Source organism: Pelobates fuscus, chromosome 9 (genome assembly GCF_036172605.1).
Source record: "Pelobates fuscus isolate aPelFus1 chromosome 9, aPelFus1.pri, whole genome shotgun sequence".
NCBI classification, from domain to species: Eukaryota; Metazoa; Chordata; class Amphibia; order Anura; family Pelobatidae; genus Pelobates; species Pelobates fuscus.
In genome coordinates, this window is record NC_086325.1 from 13,570,849 (window position 1) to 13,591,117 (window position 20,269).

Genomic DNA, 20,269 nt, shown 5'->3' on the forward strand with positions numbered 1-20,269 from the left:
TTGTTTACAAATTGCTGCACAACACCCTTCCTACTTATCTATCCTCACTAATACATAGTATATCCTATCCAGGCTAAAAAATTCACTCCTTTATTAAGACATATCAATTGTTAATAGTTTTCCCTCCCCACGCCATGGTAACCCACCTGGCTTCCTCTCCTGCAACTGTGTCATCCAAAAAACTAACCCTTCATCATAAACTATTCTAGTAAGCTAATTTTCCCGTACATGTAATGCATCCTACCATTACCTCTTGTGCCACTTTACTTCAATCACTCTAGCATGTAAGCTGGTTTGGGCAGGACCCTCAATGCCCTCTGTTCCTGTACGTGCAACTTGTCTGGTTACAAATACTTGTCTGATAGTCCACCTATTGTACAGCTCTACAGAATTTGCTATCGCATTATAAATATTAATAATAATAATAATAATAATTTGTTTGTGTATATAGTGAGGGGTGTATAGGTGTGTATATATTGGGGTCACATCCGTATATGTTTGTGTATACAGTGGGGGATGTATATGTATATACGTGTGTTTATAAGACTCTCTGGCCGAAGCCTCTGTCTGGTTTCCATGGCAGCTAGTTCCCTATACCAGCGACTGATACAGAGAATAAGAGAGACACACAAAGAGAAGGAGGAAACACTACAGGGGCTGACAAAGTACTGATTGCGGAGAGGGTGGGGAGGAGCAGGTAACAGGAGAATGGGAGATGGCACTGTTTACATTGCTGGGGGATCAGAGAATGTGAGTAGGTGTAAGGTTAAGGGGAAACAAATACAAAATGCAGATATACGTGAGAGTTTATTCTTGGGGAGATGGGAAGACTAGAAGAGGTAGGTGGGAGATGGGTAGTGGTAGATTAGAAGAGGTAGGTGGGAGATGGTTAATGGTAGATTAGAAGAGGTAGGTGGGAGATGGGTAGTGGTAGATTAGAAGATGTAGGTGGGAGATGGGTAGTGGTAGATTAGAAGAGGTAGGTGGGAGATGGGTAGTGGTAGATTAGAAGAGGTAGGTGGGAGATGGTTAGTGGTAGATTAGAAGAGGTAGGTGGGAGATGGTTAATGGTAGATTAGAAGAGGTAGGTGGGAGATGGGTAGTGGTAGATTAGAAGAGGTAGGTGGGAGATGGGTAGTGGTAGATTAGAAGAGGTTGTGAGAGCTGGTTAGTGGTAGATTAGAAGAGGTAGGTGGGAGATGTGTAGTGGTAGATTAGAAGAGGTAGGTGGGAGATGGGTAGTGGTAGATTAGAAGAGGTAGGTGGGAGATGGGTAGTGGTAGATTAGAAGAGGTAGGTGGGATATGGGTAGTGGTAGATTAGAAGAGGTTGTGAGAGATGGGTAGTGATAGATAAGAAGAGGTAGGTGGGAGATGTGTAGTGGTAGTTTAGAAGAGGTAGGTGGTGCACAGTAGTGGCAAATTAGAAGAGGTAAGTGTGAGATGGTTAGTGGTATCTTAGAAGAGGTAGGTGGGAGTTGGTTAATGGTAGATTAGAAGAGGTAGGTGGGAGATCGGTAGTGGTAGATTAGAAGAGGTAGGTGATGCATGGTAGTAGAAAATTAGAAGAGGTAGGTGTGCGATGGTTAGTGGTATATTAGAAAAGTTGGTTGGTGAATGGTAGTGGTAGATAAGAAGAGGCAGGTGGGGATGTTTAGCGGTAAATAAGACGAGGTAAGTGGGGTATTATTTTGGGAGGTGATTAGGGGTATGACACTGAGGAAAGGTACAAAGGTAAAATAATAAATGGGAGTTTGGAGCACAGGTTGACCTGAAACACGCTATGGGTAGTGGGGTTACTGGACTGATACATGAAATGGGAGGGGTGTACTAACGGCAGGAGAAAGGGTAGGGGCAATAGAATGGAATATATGTGTGTTGGGGATCAGCAGGAGTCTGTACAATCAGCAGAGGGAGAAGAAGTAGAAGTTAGGTCACATGAAGGGTATATTTGGGAAGGAATTTGGAGAGGTTGGAGAACGTCCTCTGGATTATTTGGTACAGGGACACAGGGCTGGTGTTCAGGGGTTTTACGGAGATACGAAACGAGCATCAAAGAGCTAGGTTCTCACAATCCGACTACCATGGTATTCTCAATCCCATAATACAGAGAGCCTCGATGTAAACATCTACAAATCGCCAATAACCTCCATTCCCCCTACTCAGCACAAAACGGAAACTCCTAAACCGAATGCATTCTAAATCTTTTCATTTATTGATTTCCACTGAATATGTTTGTGTTTTTTTCCAGATTTTATTATATTTATTTAATTTGCTCTGGCTGTGAGGGCGAAAGAACCTTTGTCTTATTGGCATTTACATTAGCTAGCGCCTTGTGAGCCAGAATTGCTGCAGAACGTACAGCGCGTTGCAGATGAGTGGAACGCAGATAAAACAATAACGCACCTCCTGAACACAGTCATTAAAGCTGAGCCACGAGGGGCCCAGGCCATGGCCCCCACATCTGCACTGCCCGTGCTTTCTGCACACTTGCCAAATTGTCACACATAAAGGGACATTTACGAGAGACCACAATTGAGTCACTGTAGGGGGCAGGAAGGAAAGGAAATGAGCTTGGACAGAGTTACGAAATTAAACAGGACACTGGAGAAAGACAGCCAGCTCTCGGCCACATGTAGCTTATTTACTAAACAGCAAATTCGAGTGAATTCAATACTCTGCTGCAAAATTCATATTAGCCGAGCTGTGACTGTATCTGAGCTGGAGGATTCACCAAATCGGCTTTTTTATCCTATATTTTGCAATTCGGATTTCAATTCCCTGCAATTCGTTGTTTAGTAATGAAATGTTTTAATGTAAGAGTAAATAGAAAGACGTGTGTATAGAATCACTCACTATATCTCAATATAGACTCAATGGATTTTTGCTTCCCCACCCTTAACACCATTGCCACCACCTTGCAGTATATGGCAAAGCCAAGGAGGGGGGGGGGGGGAGGTAGGGGTGTAAGGGGAGGGGAGGCAGTTGGATATTGGTCTATATATCAGAGAAAGATAAGCTGAACTTTGCAGGAGATTGCTGAGCTGGACACTGGTGGAAATTGGCAATATATCATCGAATTAGGGCAGTTGGACCTGGCAGTATATCACGAGATAGGGCAGTTGGACCTGGCAATATATAATCGAATTAGGGCAGTTGGACCTGGCAGTATATCACTGAGATAGGATAGTTGGACCTGGTAGTATATCACGAGATAGGGCAAATGGACCTGGCTGTATATCACCAAGTTAGGGCAGTTGGACCTGCCAGTAAATTGCAGAGAGTGGGCAGTTGGACCTGGCAGTAAATTGCAGAGCTAGGGTAGTTGGACCTGGCAGTAAATTGCAGAGCTAGGGTAGTTGGACCTGGCGGTATATCACGAGCTAGGGCAGTTGGACCTGGCAGTATATCAACGAGATAGGGCATTTGGACCGGGCAGTATATCAACGAGAAAGGACAGTTGGACCTGGCAGCATAGCACAGAGATAGCGCAGTTGGACCTGGCAGTATATCACTGAGATAAGGCAGTTGGACCTGGCAGTATAGCACCAAGATACGGCAGAAGGACCTAACAGTATTTCACCGAGATAGGGCAGATGGACCTGAAGGTATATCACCGAGATAGGGCAGACGGATCTAGCAGTGTATCACTGATATAGGGCAGTTGGACCTGGCAGTAAATCGCAGAGCTAGGGCAGTTGGACCTGGCAGTACATCGCAGAGCTAGGGTAGTTGGACCTGGCAGTATATCACCAAGATAGGGCAGCTGGACCTGGCAGTAAATCGCAGAGAGAGGGCAGTTGGACCTGGCAGTAAATTGCAGGGCTGCAATGAAGATCTGCTTATGATCAAATTGCTGAAACACTATAGTTAATAAATAAAGAATGTGCATTTTCTGTAAAATCAGTGCTTTTTAATGCACGATTTCCATGGGATCACGACTGACTCACACATTCTCTAGTTTTTTTTTTTTTTTCTTTCAAAACTTTCAAAATTAACTGTGTCGGATTTCTTTTGCCCTGAGCATTGAACAATATCCCGGGTTAAACTCTGTGCTGCTCCATCGTGAGATGATCTAAGAAGAAAATCAGCTGGTGCCTTCTGCGCATATGGTCTATCAGAAGCTTAGATGTTGCCCAGACGTCCACTGCCTTCATATTGAGAAGTGATTTTATGGCTCTGTAGCCTGGAGCTGCATTTTATTCTTCCCAATTTTGGAATCAAATTGTCCTTGTGAGACTCCAAGCCAAGGTCCTGTTTTATGAAACTTTGTAGAGGACTCGCAATTCCTTTTATCCCCAGCGTAATATATGACTCAATCCCCAATATCGCTTCCCGTGTAATTGGAAAATCATTTAAATAGAGCTGACACGTTCTCCGCTTTAACTGCTGCTTCTGCAGACTCAGAACCTGGATTATTGTTAGAAACATGGACAGCACCGCGCAAGATCAAACCATTCAAGAAAATCTGATTAGCAAACAGTCTGGGAACGAACTATAAAGATACAGACAACCAAACTAACTCTATATTGCCGGGGCTCAAAATATCCACTCTCCACTAGCCATTGACAAGTGAAAATTTAGCCCCGGGGAGTAGAAATTCACTCCCTGGAGGGTACGCTTTGGCTTGCAGTCATGGGTAACTTTGAAAGCTTGGCTAGTAGCACAGAAATACAAATTGCAAGCCCTGAGTGTGAGCAGTAACTGGGCTAAGTGTCGACAATGCCACTCAAAGTCTCTCAGTGACAGATTGAAGCTGAGGACTAACACAAGGAGCAGACACCAGAGTTTTGTAAAAAAAAATAAATAAATACATATGAATTTAATTCAATTATTAATTGCATTGACAGTGTCAGTCGTATTCACATGATGTGTTGGACGCTACGGCGAGTGGGCATATCCTACTCTCGTCATTTTCAGCTCAGTTCCATGCATTCACGGCAAAACGCATGCCTGACAGGAGAAACCACCACATCAGAAGGTCACAGCGTCTCCATGTTTGGGTAACCAGTGCTGGATGCTAGTAAACATATATATATATTTTATTATAAGTAACCAGTGATGGGTGTTAGTAAACATGATTTTCTTTGATGGCTCCTTCTACTGCAGAATATAATATAATTTTAGATTATATTCCATCTAGATTGAAAGTTCCAACAGGAACAGGGCCCTCAACTAGTCTGTATTTATCACATTTTGAATTGTCTCTTAATGTATTGTACCTTTTATCTGACCGGGTTAAGGGGAACACCCAGCCCAATCCTCCTTTTATAGGGTACATATATATTGGTTAAAGACTGGCAGGGTTAGTAGGACACCCTGCCCAATCCTCCCTTTATAGGGTACATAGATACTGGTTAAAGACTGACTAGGGTTAGTAGGACACCCTGCCCAATCCTCCCTTTATAGGGTACATAGATACTGGTTAAAGACTGGCAGGGTTAGTAGGACACCCTGCCCAATCCTCCCTTTATAGGGTACATAGATACTGGTTAAAGACTGACTAGGGTTAGTAGGACACCCTGCCCAATCCTCCCTTTATAGGGTACATAGATACTGGTTAAAGACTGACTAGGGTTAGTAGGACACCCTGCCCAATCCTCCCTTTATAGGGTACATAGATACTGGTTAAAGACTGACTAGGGTTAGTAGGACACCCTGCCCAATCCTCCCTTTATAGGATACATAGATACTGGTTAAAGACTGACTAGGGTTAGTAGGACACCCTGCCCAATCCTCCCTTTATAGGGTACATAGATACTGGTTAAAGACTGACTAGGGTTAGTAGGACACCCTGCCCAATCCTCCCTTTATAGGGTACAAAGATACTGGTTAAAGACTGACTAAGGTTAGTAGGACACCCTGCCCAATCCTCCCTTTATAGGGTACATAGATACTGGTTAAAGCCTGGCAGGGTTAGTAGGACACCCTGCCCAATCCTCCCTTTATAGGGTACATAGATACTGGTTAAATACTGGCTAGGGTTAGTAGGACACCCTGCACAATCCTCCCTTTATAGGGTACATAGTTACTGGTTAAAGACTGACTAGGGTTAGTAGGACACCCTGCACAATCCTCCCTTTATAGGGTACATAGATACTGGTTAAAGACTGACTAGGGTTAGTAGGACACCCTGCCCAATCCTCCCTTTATAGGGTACATAGATACTGGTTAAAGACTGACTAGGGTTAGTAGGACACCCTGCCCAATCCTCCCTTTATAGGATACATAGATACTGGTTAAAGACTGACTAGGGTTAGTAGGACACCCTGCCCAATCCTCCCTTTATAGGGTACATAGATACTGGTTAAAGACTGACTAGGGTTAGTAGGACACCCTGCCCAATCCTCCCTTTATAGGGTACAAAGATACTGGTTAAAGACTGACTAAGGTTAGTAGGACACCCTGCCCAATCCTCCCTTTATAGGGTACATAGATACTGGTTAAAGCCTGGCAGGGTTAGTAGGACACCCTGCCCAATCCTCCCTTTATAGGGTACATAGATACTGGTTAAATACTGGCTAGGGTTAGTAGGACACCCTGCACAATCCTCCCTTTATAGGGTACATAGTTACTGGTTAAAGACTGACTAGGGTTAGTAGGACACCCTGCACAATCCTCCCTTTATAGGGTACATAGATACTGGTTAAAGACTGACTAGGGTTAGTAGGACACCCTGCCCAATCCTCCCTTTATAGGGTACATAGATACTGGTTAAAGACTGACTAGGGTTAGTAGGACACCCTGCCCAATCCTCCCTTTATAGGATACATAGATACTGGTTAAAGACTGACTAGGGTTAGTAGGACACCCTGCCCAATCCTCCCTTTATAGGGTACATAGATACTGGTTAAAGACTGGCAGGGTTAGTAGGACACCCTGCCCAATCCTCCCTTTATAGGGTACATAGATACTGGTTAAAGACTGGCAGGGTTAGTAGGACACCCTGCCCAATCCTCCCTTTATAGGGTACATAGATACTGGTTAAAGACTGGCAGGGTTAGTAGGACACCCTGCCCAATCCTCCCTTTATAGGGTACATAGATACTGGTTAAAGACTGGCAGGGTTAGTAGGACACCCTGCCCAATCCTCCCTTTATAGGGTACATAGATACTGGTTAAAGACTGACTAGGGTTAGTAGGACACCCTGCCCAATCCTCCCTTTATAGGGTACATAGATACTGGTTAAAGAATGGCAGGGTTAGTAGGACACCCTGCCCAATCCTCCCTTTATAGGGTACATAGATACTGGTTAAAGACTGACTAGGGTTAGTAGGACACCCTGCCCAATCCTCCCTTTATAGGATACATAGATACTGGTTAAAGACTGACTAGGGTTAGTAGGACACCCTGCCCAATCCTCCCTTTATAGGGTACATAGATACTGGTTAAAGACTGACTAGGGTTAGTAGGACACCCTGCCCAATCCTCCCTTTATAGGGTACATAGATACTGGTTAAAGACTGACTAGGGTTAGTAGGACACCCTGCCCAATCCTCCCTTTATAGGGTACATAGATACTGGTTAAAGACTGACTAGGGTTAGTAGGACACCCTGCCCAATCCTCCCTTTATAGGGTACATAGATACTGGTTAAAGAATGGCAGGGTTAGTAGGACACCCTGCCCAATCCTCCCTTTATAGGGTACATAGATACTGGTTAAAGACTGACTAGGGTTAGTAGGACACCCTGCCCAATCCTCCCTTTATAGGGTACATAGATACTGGTTAAAGAATGGCAGGGTTAGTAGGACACCCTGCCCAATCCTCCCTTTATAGGGTACATAGATACTGGTTAAAGACTGACTAGGGTTAGTAGGACACCCTGCCCAATCCTCCCTTTATAGGGTACATAGATACTGGTTAAAGACTGACTAGGGTTAGTAGGACACCCTGCCCAATCCTCCCTTTATAGGGTACATAGATACTGGTTAAAGAATGGCAGGGTTAGTAGGACACCCTGCCCAATCCTCCCTTTATAGGGTACATAGATACTGGTTAAAGACTGACTAGGGTTAGTAGGACACCCTGCCCAATCCTCCCTTTATAGGATACATAGATACTGGTTAAAGACTGACTAGGGTTAGTAGGACACCCTGCCCAATCCTCCCTTTATAGGGTACATAGATACTGGTTAAAGACTGACTAGGGTTAGTAGGACACCCTGCCCAATCCTCCCTTTATAGGGTACATAGATACTGGTTAAAGACTGACTAGGGTTAGTAGGACACCCTGCCCAATCCTCCCTTTATAGGGTACATAGATACTGGTTAAAGAATGGCAGGGTTAGTAGGACACCCTGCCCAATCCTCCCTTTATAGGGTACATAGATACTGGTTAAAGACTGACTAGGGTTAGTAGGACACCCTGCCCAATCCTCCCTTTATAGGGTACATAGATACTGGTTAAAGACTGGCAGGGTTAGTAGGACACCCTGCCCAATCCTCCCTTTATAGGGTACATAGATACTGGTTAAAGACTGACTAGGGTTAGTAGGACACCCTGCCCAATCCTCCCTTTATAGGGTACATAGATACTGGTTAAAGACTGACTAGGGTTAGTAGGACACCCTGCCCAATCCTCCCTTTATAGGGTACATAGATACTGGTTAAAGACTGACTAGGGTTAGTAGGACACCCTGCCCAATCCTCCCTTTATAGGGTACATAGATACTGGTTAAAGAATGGCAGGGTTAGTAGGACACCCTGCCCAATCCTCCCTTTATAGGGTACATAGATACTGGCTAAAGATGGACCGAGTCTGGCCTTGCCTCGTATCAGGTTGCCTATTGATGTTTCCGTCTCATGGCTCCTTCTACTGCAAAATAAGAACGAAACAAGCAGGTTTGTTCTGTTTTAGTCAGCATTTTGGAAATGATTGTAAAAGCCAGGAATAGACTGTATTTCAGCCTTTCCCAGAGGAGTGATGAGTTATATTGCAAGCGCCCCGAGCAGGGCACAGGAAATGACAGATCGAAAAGGAGCAATAACTATCATGGCCGGGCAGGAGAGGGGGGACAAGAAGGGGTAAAACATCTCACCTTGACAAAAGGTATCACCATGACAACCATTCTACCCCAAGGGTCAATTACCAAGGACGGACACAGAGCAGATTAGGGGTTATCTCTACCAGGAGACAAGACATCAGCACAATTTATTAACATTAGTTCCAGATTGCAAAGTAAAACAAGTGCAGTTTCTAGAGATTTCTAGAGATCGATTGTTTGTCAGGTTTTGTGTGCTTTGTCATTGGCAGCGTGGACTATTAATAATTAATAAAAACCATGCTCTCTCTCTGAGTGATGGATCCTTTACAAACAAAAAGCATAAATAAGCTAGTGCTGGAGGGGTTACACTGATGGCATGGGATGTAAACTCTTGGATGCAGTCAAGCCCTCTTCGTGGGACTCTGGTTTAAACTATAAAACAAAAGGATAAATATACAAAGTGTTCTGTGTTTTAAGGCGCTTAAAATAGTGCAACTTAAAGTGCTCTCAGTTATAGCAGCTTTCACACAAAAATAGGAACTCTCTATTCCTATTGCATCAAATACAAAAAAAACACTATTTAACAGATAAGTGCCAAATTAGTGAAGGTGTGTAGCGCTAAAAAGTGGATTACTTACTCCCAACTTATTGGGGATATAGTAGTTGTAAATGGCTGTATAAGAACAAAAGGGAAAAGTATATAGTGCAACACTGTTAAATTAAAAATGGAAATATATATATTCCAAATTGGAAGCACTCACGTGGTTTAGAGCCTATTATGGACTGGCTCTAATCACTTGCGCCGTTGTGCACTTAAGGTGGCACACACCTTCTAGGTCCACGTGTAAGATGTTCCTCAGAAGCATGTAAAACAAAGAGGTAGGGGGGAGACAGGGAGAATTGCCCTGGTGCAGAAATCCTTAATCAGGTAAGGTATAGTGTAAACACATATAGATGGCTTCTCACCTTAAAAAGAGCCTATCACTTGGCTCTAAGTGTATAAGCAGATGAGTCCAGTTCTAGGGTGACTCTACCCTTCTTTAAGCAGGATAAATGGTCCACCAAAGTGTAGATTCAATAAAATGTATATTTATTCCATTAGTATAAAACTTTAAAAAATAAATTGCAATACATACACAGTGGTGATAAGTCCAAAGTCCAAAACGCGTTTCGCCGATTCTGTTCGGCTTTTTCAATTGGTAATGTACTTCCTGCTTTCTCATACATATATATCCCTGTCTGAACATTTGATTGGTTGCAGGAGATCGTGATACAGCCAATCACGAGTGCTCCTGTTGAAGATGGGTGTGTAGCTCCAATATGCCAGTAATCTATCCCGTATACGTGACGTCATCACGCACGCACACGCGTGCGCGTGTCGTCACTTCCGGGAACCTGAAAGTTGTGTATACACCTCTGTAGTCCTATTGGTCCGATCCCACTGAATCCAGAAAAAACAGATCTTTCTTTGTATCTTGCCTCAATAGTTCATAATACTTCATTATCTTGCATCAGTATGGCAGATGGTTGTGTCATTAGTGTCTTTATTCGTTCAATCATCGTTATATCGATGTCCATGTCTCCATTTTGGTTATGGGCAAAGTCCTGGCATCATTTAGTCATTGTAATGTGTAGTTCCTAAAGCCATATAGAACAACATAAATTCCAAGAGCAATCAGAGAAAATAATAAACGATTTCAGGGAAAAAGGCTATGATGATGATCTTTTAAGTAAGGCTTTTAAAGAGGTCGAAGGAAAGGATAGAAATGAACTGATTAAATATAAAGAGAAAATTGATAATGCAGAATCACAAAATCTGAAGTTTATTTGTGACTTTAACCATAATAGTAGACATTTTAAAAAGATCATCCAGAGATATTGGCCAATACTGAAAAATGACCCTGTCCTTAATTCTATATTGCCGGACAAACCTAATATAGTGTATAGAGGTGTGCAAAACTTGAAAAGCAATTTGGTAAAGAATCACATACCCCCAAAAAAATCTACAAGTCAGTTTTTTAAAGAATCTAATGGCTTTTATGGTTGTGGCATGTGTGGAGCATGTAAAAACTCGAGGAGTAGAAGAAGAGTGATAAAAGAGTTCCATCACCCACAAGATGTAAATAGAAATTTTAAAATTAAACAAGTCATCACCTGCCAATCCACTAAAGTAATATACATGATCAGCTGTCCATGTGGGCTGACCTATATAGGAAGGACGATGAGGACACTCAACACAAGAATTCAGGAGCACATTAGAAATATCAGAAATGGCTTCCTAAAACACAGCGTGTCCCTACACTTCAAGAATAAACACAATAGTGACCCATCACTTCTGAAATTTATGGGAATCCAGAAAGTAATCGGTAATTGGAGAGGAGGGGACCCTATAAAATTGATTGGACAAACAGAGATGCAGTGGATTTTTAACCTTAATACCATGCAACCACATGGACTCAATGATGATTTTGAATTATGCCACTTCTTATAAGTAATTTAATATATAGATTTTTTACATTTTTTATTGTATTAATTAATATCTATATTTATTTATTTTAATAACTTTCTAATTTTAACAGTGGCTCATTCAATCACCTTTGGGTCTAGATCTATTTTGGATTCTAACAATGGGTGAATCCTCATAGTGTAAGACAGGGTGATACCTTAAAAAGGATACAAAAAGAATCATCATAGTGTAAGACAGGATGATACATTAAAAAGGATACAAAAAAAATCCTCATAGTGTAAGACAGGATGATACCTTAAAAAGGAAACAAAAAGAATCCTGATAGTGTAAGACAGGATGATACCTTAAAAAGGATACAAAAAGAATCCTCATAGTGTAAGACAGGATGATACCTTAAAAAGGATACAAAAAGAATCCTCATAGTGTAAGACAGGGTGATACCTTAAAAAGGATACAAAAAGAATCCTCATAGTGTAAGACAGGATGATACCTTAAAAAGGATACAAAAAGAATCCTCATAGTGTAAGACGGGATGATACCTTAAAAAGGATACAAAAAGTATCCTCACAGTGTAAGACAGGATGATACCTTAAAAAGGATACAAAAAGAATCCTCATAGTGTAAGACGGGATGATACCTTAAAAAGGATACAAAAAGAATCCTCATAGTGTAAGACATGATGATACCTTAAAAAGGATACAAAAAGAATCCTCATAGTGTAAGACAGGATGATACCTTAAAAAGGATACAAAAAGAATCCTCATATTGTAAGACAGGATGATACCTTAAAAAGGATACAAAAAGAATCCTCATAGTGTAAGACAGGATGATACCTTAAAAAGGATACAAAAAGAATCCTCATAGTGTAAGACAGGATGATACCTTAAAAAGGATACAAAAAGAATCCTCATAGTGTAAGACAGGATGATACCTTAAAAAGGATACAAAAAGAATCCTCATAGTGTAAGACAGGATGATACCTTAAAAAGGATACAAAAAGAATCCTCATAGTGTAAGACAGGATGATACCTTAAAAAGGATACAAAAAGAATCATCATAGTGTAAGACAGGATGATACATTAAAAAGGATACAAAAAGAATCCTCATAGTGTAAGACGGGATGATACCTTAAAAAGGATACAAAAAGAATCATCATAGTGTAAGACAGGATGATACATTAAAAAGGATACAAAAAGAATCCTCATAGTGTAAGACAGGATGATACCTTAAAAAGGATACAAAAAGAATCCTCATAGTGTAAGACAGGGTGATACCTTAAAAAGGAAACAAAACGAATCCTCATAGTGTAAGACGGGATGATACCTTAAAAAGGATACAAAAAGAATCCTCATAGTGTAAGACAGGGTGATACCTTTAAAAGGATACAAAAACAATCCTCATAGTGTAAGACGGGATGATACCTTAAAAAGGAAACAAAACGAATCCTCATAGTGTAAGACAGGATGATACCTTAAAAAGGAAACAAAAAGAATCCTCATAGTGTAAGACAGGATGATATATTAAAAAGGATACAAAAAGAATCCTCATAGTGTAAGACAGGATGATACCTTAAAAAGGATACAAAAAGAATCCTCATAGTGTAAGACAGGATGATACCTTAAAAAGGATACAAAAAAAATCCTGATAGTGTAAGACAGGATGATACATTAAAAAGGATACAAAAAGAATCCTCATAGTGTAAGACAGGATGATACCTTAAAAAGGATACAAAAAAAATCCTCATAGTGTAAGACGGGATGATACATTAAAAAGGATACAAAAAAATCCTCATAGTGTAAGACAGGATGATACCTTAAAAAGGAAACAAAAAGAATCCTGATAGTGTAAGACAGGATGATAAATTAAAAAGGATACAAAAAGAATCCTCATAGTGTAAGACAGGATGATACCTTAAAAAGGATACAAAAAGAATCATCATAGTGTAAGACAGGATGATACATTAAAAAGGATACAAAAAGAATCCTCATAGTGTAAGACAGGATGATACCTTAAAAAGGATACAAAAAGAATCCTCATAGTGTAAGACGGGATGATACCTTAAAAAGGATACTAAAAGAATCCTCATAGTGTAAGACAGGATGATACCTTAAAAAGGATACAAAAAGAAACCTCATAGTGTAAGACGGGATGATACCTTAAAAAGGATACAAAAAGAATCCTCATAGTGTAAGACAGGATGATACCTTAAAAAGGAAACAAAACGAATCCTCATAGTGTAAGACAGGATGATACCTTAAAAAGGATACAAAAAGAATCCTCATAGTGTAAGACGGGATGATACCTTAAAAAGGATACAAAAAGAATCCTCATAGTGTAAGACAGGATGATACCTTAAAAAGGAAACAAAAAGAATCCTCATAGTGTAAGACAGGATGATACCTTAAAAAGGAAACAAAAATAAGCCTCATAGTGTAAGACAGGATGATACCTTAAAAAGGATACAAAAAGAATCCTCATAGTGTAAGACAGGGTGATACCTTAAAAATGATACAAAAAGAATCCTCATAGTGTAAGACAGGATGATACCTTAAAAATGATACAAAAAGAATCCTCATAGTGTAAGACAGGATGATACCTTAAAAATGATACAAAAAGAATCCTCATAGTGTAAGACAGGATGATACCTTAAAAAGGATGCAAAAAGAATCCTCATAGTGTAAGACGGGATGATACCTTTAAAAGGATACAAAAAGAATCCTCATAGTGTAAGACAGGATGATACCTTAAAAAGGAAACAAAACAAATCCTCATAGTGTAAGACAGGATGATACCTTAAAAAGGATACAAAAAGAATCCTCATAGTGTAAGACAGGATGATACCTTAAAAAGGATACAAAAAGAATCCTCATAGTGTAAGACAGGATGATACCTTAAAAAGGATGCAAAAAGAATCCTCATAGTGTAAGACGGGATGATACCTTTAAAAGGATACAAAAAGAATCCTCATAGTGTAAGACAGGATGATACCTTAAAAAGGATACAACAAGAATCCTCATAGTGTAAGACAGGATGATACCTTAAAAAGGATACAAAAATAAGCCTCATAGTGTAAGACAGGATGATACCTTAAAAAGGATACAAAAAGAATCCTCATAGTGTAAGACGGGATGATACCTTAAAAAGGAAACAAAACGAATCCTCATAGTGTAAGACAGGATGATACCTTAAAAAGGATACAAAAAGAATCCTCATAGTGTAAGACAGGATGATACCTTAAAAAGGATACAAAAAGAATCCTCATAGTGTAAGACAGGATGATACCTTAAAAAGGAAACAAAAATAAGCCTCACAGTGTAAGACAGGATGATACATTAAAAAGGATACAAAATGAATCCTCATAGTGTAAGACAGGATGATACCTTAAAAATGATACAAAAAGAATCCTCATAGTGTAAGACGGGATGATACCTTAAAAAGGAAACAAAACGAATCCTCATAGTGTAAGACAGGATGATACCTTAAAAAGGATACAAAAATAATCCTCATAGTGTAAGACAGGATGATACCTTAAAAAGGAAACAAAAATAAGCCTCATAGTGTAAGACAGGATGATACATTAAAAAGGATACAAAAAGAATCCTCATAGTGTAAGACAGGATGATACCTTAAAAAGGATACAAAAAGAATCCTCATAGTGTAAGACAGGGTGATACCTTAAAAAGGAAACAAAACGAATCCTCATAGTGTAAGACAGGGTGATACCTTAAAAAGGATACAAAAAGAATCCTCATAGTGTAAGACGGGATGATACCTTAAAAATGATACAAAAATAATCCTCATAGTGTAAGACGGGATGATACCTTAAAAAGGAAACAAAACGAATCCTCATAGTGTAAGACGGGATGATACCTTAAAAAGGATACAAAAAGAATCCTCATAGTGTAAGACAGGGTGATACCTTTAAAAGGATACAAAAACAATCCTCATAGTGTAAGACGGGATGATACCTTAAAAAGGAAACAAAACGAATCCTCATAGTGTAAGACAGGATGATACCTTAAAAAGGAAACAAAAAGAATCCTCATAGTGTAAGACAGGATGATATATTAAAAAGGATACAAAAAGAATCCTCATAGTGTAAGACAGGATGATACCTTAAAAAGGATACAAAAAGAATCCTCATAGTGTAAGACAGGATGATACCTTAAAAAGGATACAAAAAAAATCCTGATAGTGTAAGACAGGATGATACATTAAAAAGGATACAAAAAGAATCCTCATAGTGTAAGACAGGATGATACCTTAAAAAGGATACAAAAAAAATCCTCATAGTGTAAGACGGGATGATACATTAAAAAGGATACAAAAAAATCCTCATAGTGTAAGACAGGATGATACCTTAAAAAGGAAACAAAAAGAATCCTGATAGTGTAAGACAGGATGATAAATTAAAAAGGATACAAAAAGAATCCTCATAGTGTAAGACAGGATGATACCTTAAAAAGGATACAAAAAGAATCATCATAGTGTAAGACAGGATGATACATTAAAAAGGATACAAAAAGAATCCTCATAGTGTAAGACAGGATGATACCTTAAAAAGGATACAAAAAGAATCCTCATAGTGTAAGACGGGATGATACCTTAAAAAGGATACTAAAAGAATCCTCATAGTGTAAGACAGGATGATACCTTAAAAAGGATACAAAAAGAAACCTCATAGTGTAAGACGGGATGATACCTTAAAAAGGATACAAAAAGAATCCTCATAGTGTAAGACAGGATGATACCTTAAAAAGGAAACAAAACGAATCCTCATAGTGTAAGACAGGATGATACCTTAAAAAGGATACAAAAAGAATCCTCATAGTGTAAGACGGGATGATACCTTAAAAAGGATACAAAAAGAATCCTCATAGTGTAAGACAGGATGATACCTTAAAAAGGAAACAAAAAGAATCCTCATAGTGTAAGACAGGATGATACCTTAAAAAGGATACAAAAAGAATCCTCATAGTGTAAGACGGGATGATACCTTAAAAAGGATACAAAAAGAATCCTCATAGTGTAAGACAGGATGATAACTTTAAAAGGATACAAAAAGAATCCTCATAGTGTAAGACGGGATGATACCTTAAAAAGGATACAAAAAGAATCCTCATGGTGTAAGACAGGATGATACCTTAAAAAGGAAACAAAAAGAATCCTCATAGTGTAAGACAGGATGATACCTTAAAAGGATACAAAAAGAATCCTCATAGTGTAAGACAGGATGATACATTAAAAAGGATACAAAAAGAATCCTCATAGTGTAAGACAGGGTGATACCTTAAAATGATACAAAAAGAATCCTCATAGTGTAAGACGGGATGATACCTTAAAAAGGAAACAAAAAGAATCCTCATAGTGTAAGACGGGATGATACCTTAAAAAGGATACAAAAACAATCCTCATAGTGTAAGACAGGATGATACCTTAAAAAGGAAACAAAAATAAGCCTCATAGTGTAAGACAGGATGATACCTTAAAAAGGATACAAAAAGAATCCTCATAGTGTAAGACAGGGTGATACCTTAAAAATGATACAAAAAGAATCCTCATAGTGTAAGACAGGATGATACCTTAAAAAGGATACAAAAAGAATCATCATAGTGTAAGACAGGATGATACCTTAAAAAGGATGCAAAAAGAATCCTCATAGTGTAAGACGGGATGATACCTTTAAAAGGATACAAAAAGAATCCTCATAGTGTAAGACAGGATGATACCTTAAAAAGGAAAAAAAACAAATCCTCATAGTGTAAGACAGGATGATACCTTAAAAAGGATACAAAAAGAATCCTCATAGTGTAAGACAGGATGATACTTTAAAAAGGATACAAAAAGAATCCTCATAGTGTAAGACAGGATGATACCTTAAAAAGGATGCAAAAAGAATCCTCATAGTGTAAGACGGGATGATACCTTTAAAAGGATACAAAAAGAATCCTCATAGTGTAAGACAGGATGATACCTTAAAAAGGATACAACAAGAATCCTCATAGTGTAAGACAGGATGATACCTTAAAAAGGATACAAAAATAAGCCTCATAGTGTAAGACAGGATGATACCTTAAAAAGGATACAAAAAGAATCCTCATAGTGTAAGACGGGATGATACCTTAAAAAGGAAACAAAACGAATCCTCATAGTGTAAGACAGGATGATACCTTAAAAAGGATACAAAAAGAATCCTCATAGTGTAAGACAGGATGATACCTTAAAAAGGATACAAAAAGAATCCTCATAGTGTAAGACAGGATGATACCTTAAAAAGGAAACAAAAATAAGCCTCACAGTGTAAGACAGGATGATACATTAAAAAGGATACAAAATGAATCCTCATAGTGTAAGACAGGATGATACCTTAAAAATGATACAAAAAGAATCCTCATAGTGTAAGACGGGATGATACCTTAAAAAGGAAACAAAACGAATCCTCATAGTGTAAGACAGGATGATACCTTAAAAAGGATACAAAAATAAGCCTCATAGTGTAAGACAGGATGATACATTAAAAAGGATACAAAAATAATCCTCATAGTGTAAGACAGGATGATACCTTAAAAAGGAAACAAAAATAATCCTCATAGTGTAAGACAGGGTGATACCTTAAAAAGGAAACAAAAATAAGCCTCATAGTGTAAGACAGGATGATACATTAAAAAGGATACAAAATGAATCCTCATAGTGTAAGACAGGATGATACCTTAAAAATGATACAAAAAGAATCCTCATAGTGTAAGACGGGATGATACCTTAAAAAGGAAACAAAAATAAGCCTCATAGTGCAAGACAGGATGATACCTTAAAAAGGATACAAAAAGAATCATCATAGTTTAAGAAATGATGATATCTTAAAAAGGAAACAAAAAGAATCCTCATAGTGTAAGACAGGATGATACCTTAAAAAGGATACAAAAAGAATCCTCATAGTGTAAGACAGGATGATACCTTAAAAAGGATACAAAAAGAATCATCATAGTGTAAGACAGGGTGATACCTTAAAAAGGATACAAAAAGAATCCTCATAGTGTAAGACAGGATGATACCTTAAAAAGGAAACAAAAAGAATCCTGATAGTGTAAGACAGGGTGATACCTTAAAAAGGATACAAAAAGAATCCTCATAGTGTAAGACAGGGTGATACCTTAAAAGGATACAAAAAGAATCCTCATAGTGTAAGACGGGATGATACCTTAAAAAGGATACAAAAAGAATCCTCATAGTGTAAGACAGGGTGATACCTTAAAAAGGATACAAAAAGAATCCTCATAGTGTAAGACAGGGTGATACCTTAAAAGGATACAAAAAGAATCCTCATAGTGTAAGACAGGATGATACCTTAAAAAGGATACAAAAAGAATCCTCATAGTGTAAGACAGGATGATACCTTAAAAAGGATACAAAAAGAATCCTCGTAGTGTAAGACAGGATGATACATTAAAAAGGATACAAAAAGAATCCTGATAGTGTAAGACAGGATGATACCTTAAAAAGGATACAAAAAGAATCCTCGTAGTGTAAGACAGGATGATACCTTAAAAGGATACAAAAAGAATCCTCATAGTGTAAGACAGGATGATACCTTAAAAGGATACAACAAGAATCCTCATAGTGTAAGACAGGATGATACCTTAAAAAGGATACAAAAAGAATCCTCATAGTGTAAGACAGGATGATACATTAAAAAGGATACAAAAAGAATCCTGATAGTGTAAGACAGGATGATACCTTAAAAAGGATACAAAAAGAAAGACACTATGAGGATTCTTTTTGTATCCTTTTAAACGTATCATCCTGCTGTTACAAACTACTGTGTCTTTAGCCAGTGGATTTTATCTCTGCAACAGCAATTAACCCCTCCAATACCAAATAACTTTGGGACATCTACATATACATTTTTTCTTAGAAGATTCTATATATTACCAATATTTACCATGAACATGAGTAAGTTCCAGTGGTAACTAGCAGATATTGTGTTACATTTAATGGTTATAAATATTTTTTCTTCATAAGAGTACACGTGGAGCGCCCTTTTTTATTTTAAGGGCTTCTCTTACATAGCGCTAACACAATTTTTTTTTTTTATAAATCCTGGGGTGCATTAATTAAAGCGGGGTGTCAGTTATAAATCCTGGGGTACAGTTATTAAAGTGGGGTGGCAGTTATAAATCCTGGGGTGCATTAATTAAAGAGGGGTGTCAGTTATAAATCCTGGGGTGCAGTTATTAAAGCGGGGTGTCAGTTATAATTCCAAGCACTGAGGATGGATTCACACAGCAGAGGCCCCAATCCTGAGTTCTTTTTAGAGGAAGCAAAGTGTGTGCTAATTATAATATGATTCCTGGAGAGAAGTCAGCCCATCTGGTCTTATCATGAAGGATGTGCTCCAGTATCTGCCCACAGCCCTTTATCTGACTGATAACACACTGCCTCTCCACTGCTCCATGAATATGTATGGGCCTCCAGTCTCGTTACCCGAGCCACACCGTCCTCTCTGCAAACCAAATAATTCTTCTCATCTTGTTTAAATTGAGCCTGTGACTGAGTGCAAACAGCTTTCCTTTCAGGAGAGACTCTTCATTCGTTTGTATGAAATTTTAAACCAAAGGGTTAGAAGACTGTAATTTGCACTCATTCTGGGAAATAGCTGCTGATTGGCTCAGGAGAGAGAACCTATTTACCTGCAGAGTCCGGCTTTACAAAAACAGCCCGAGGAGTGATTTGCAGGAATCTTTGGATGAGACTTCCAATTTCTGTGCTCAGAGAGTCCTGCGGTAATAGTGCCATCTTTTTTTTTTTCATATTGAACAT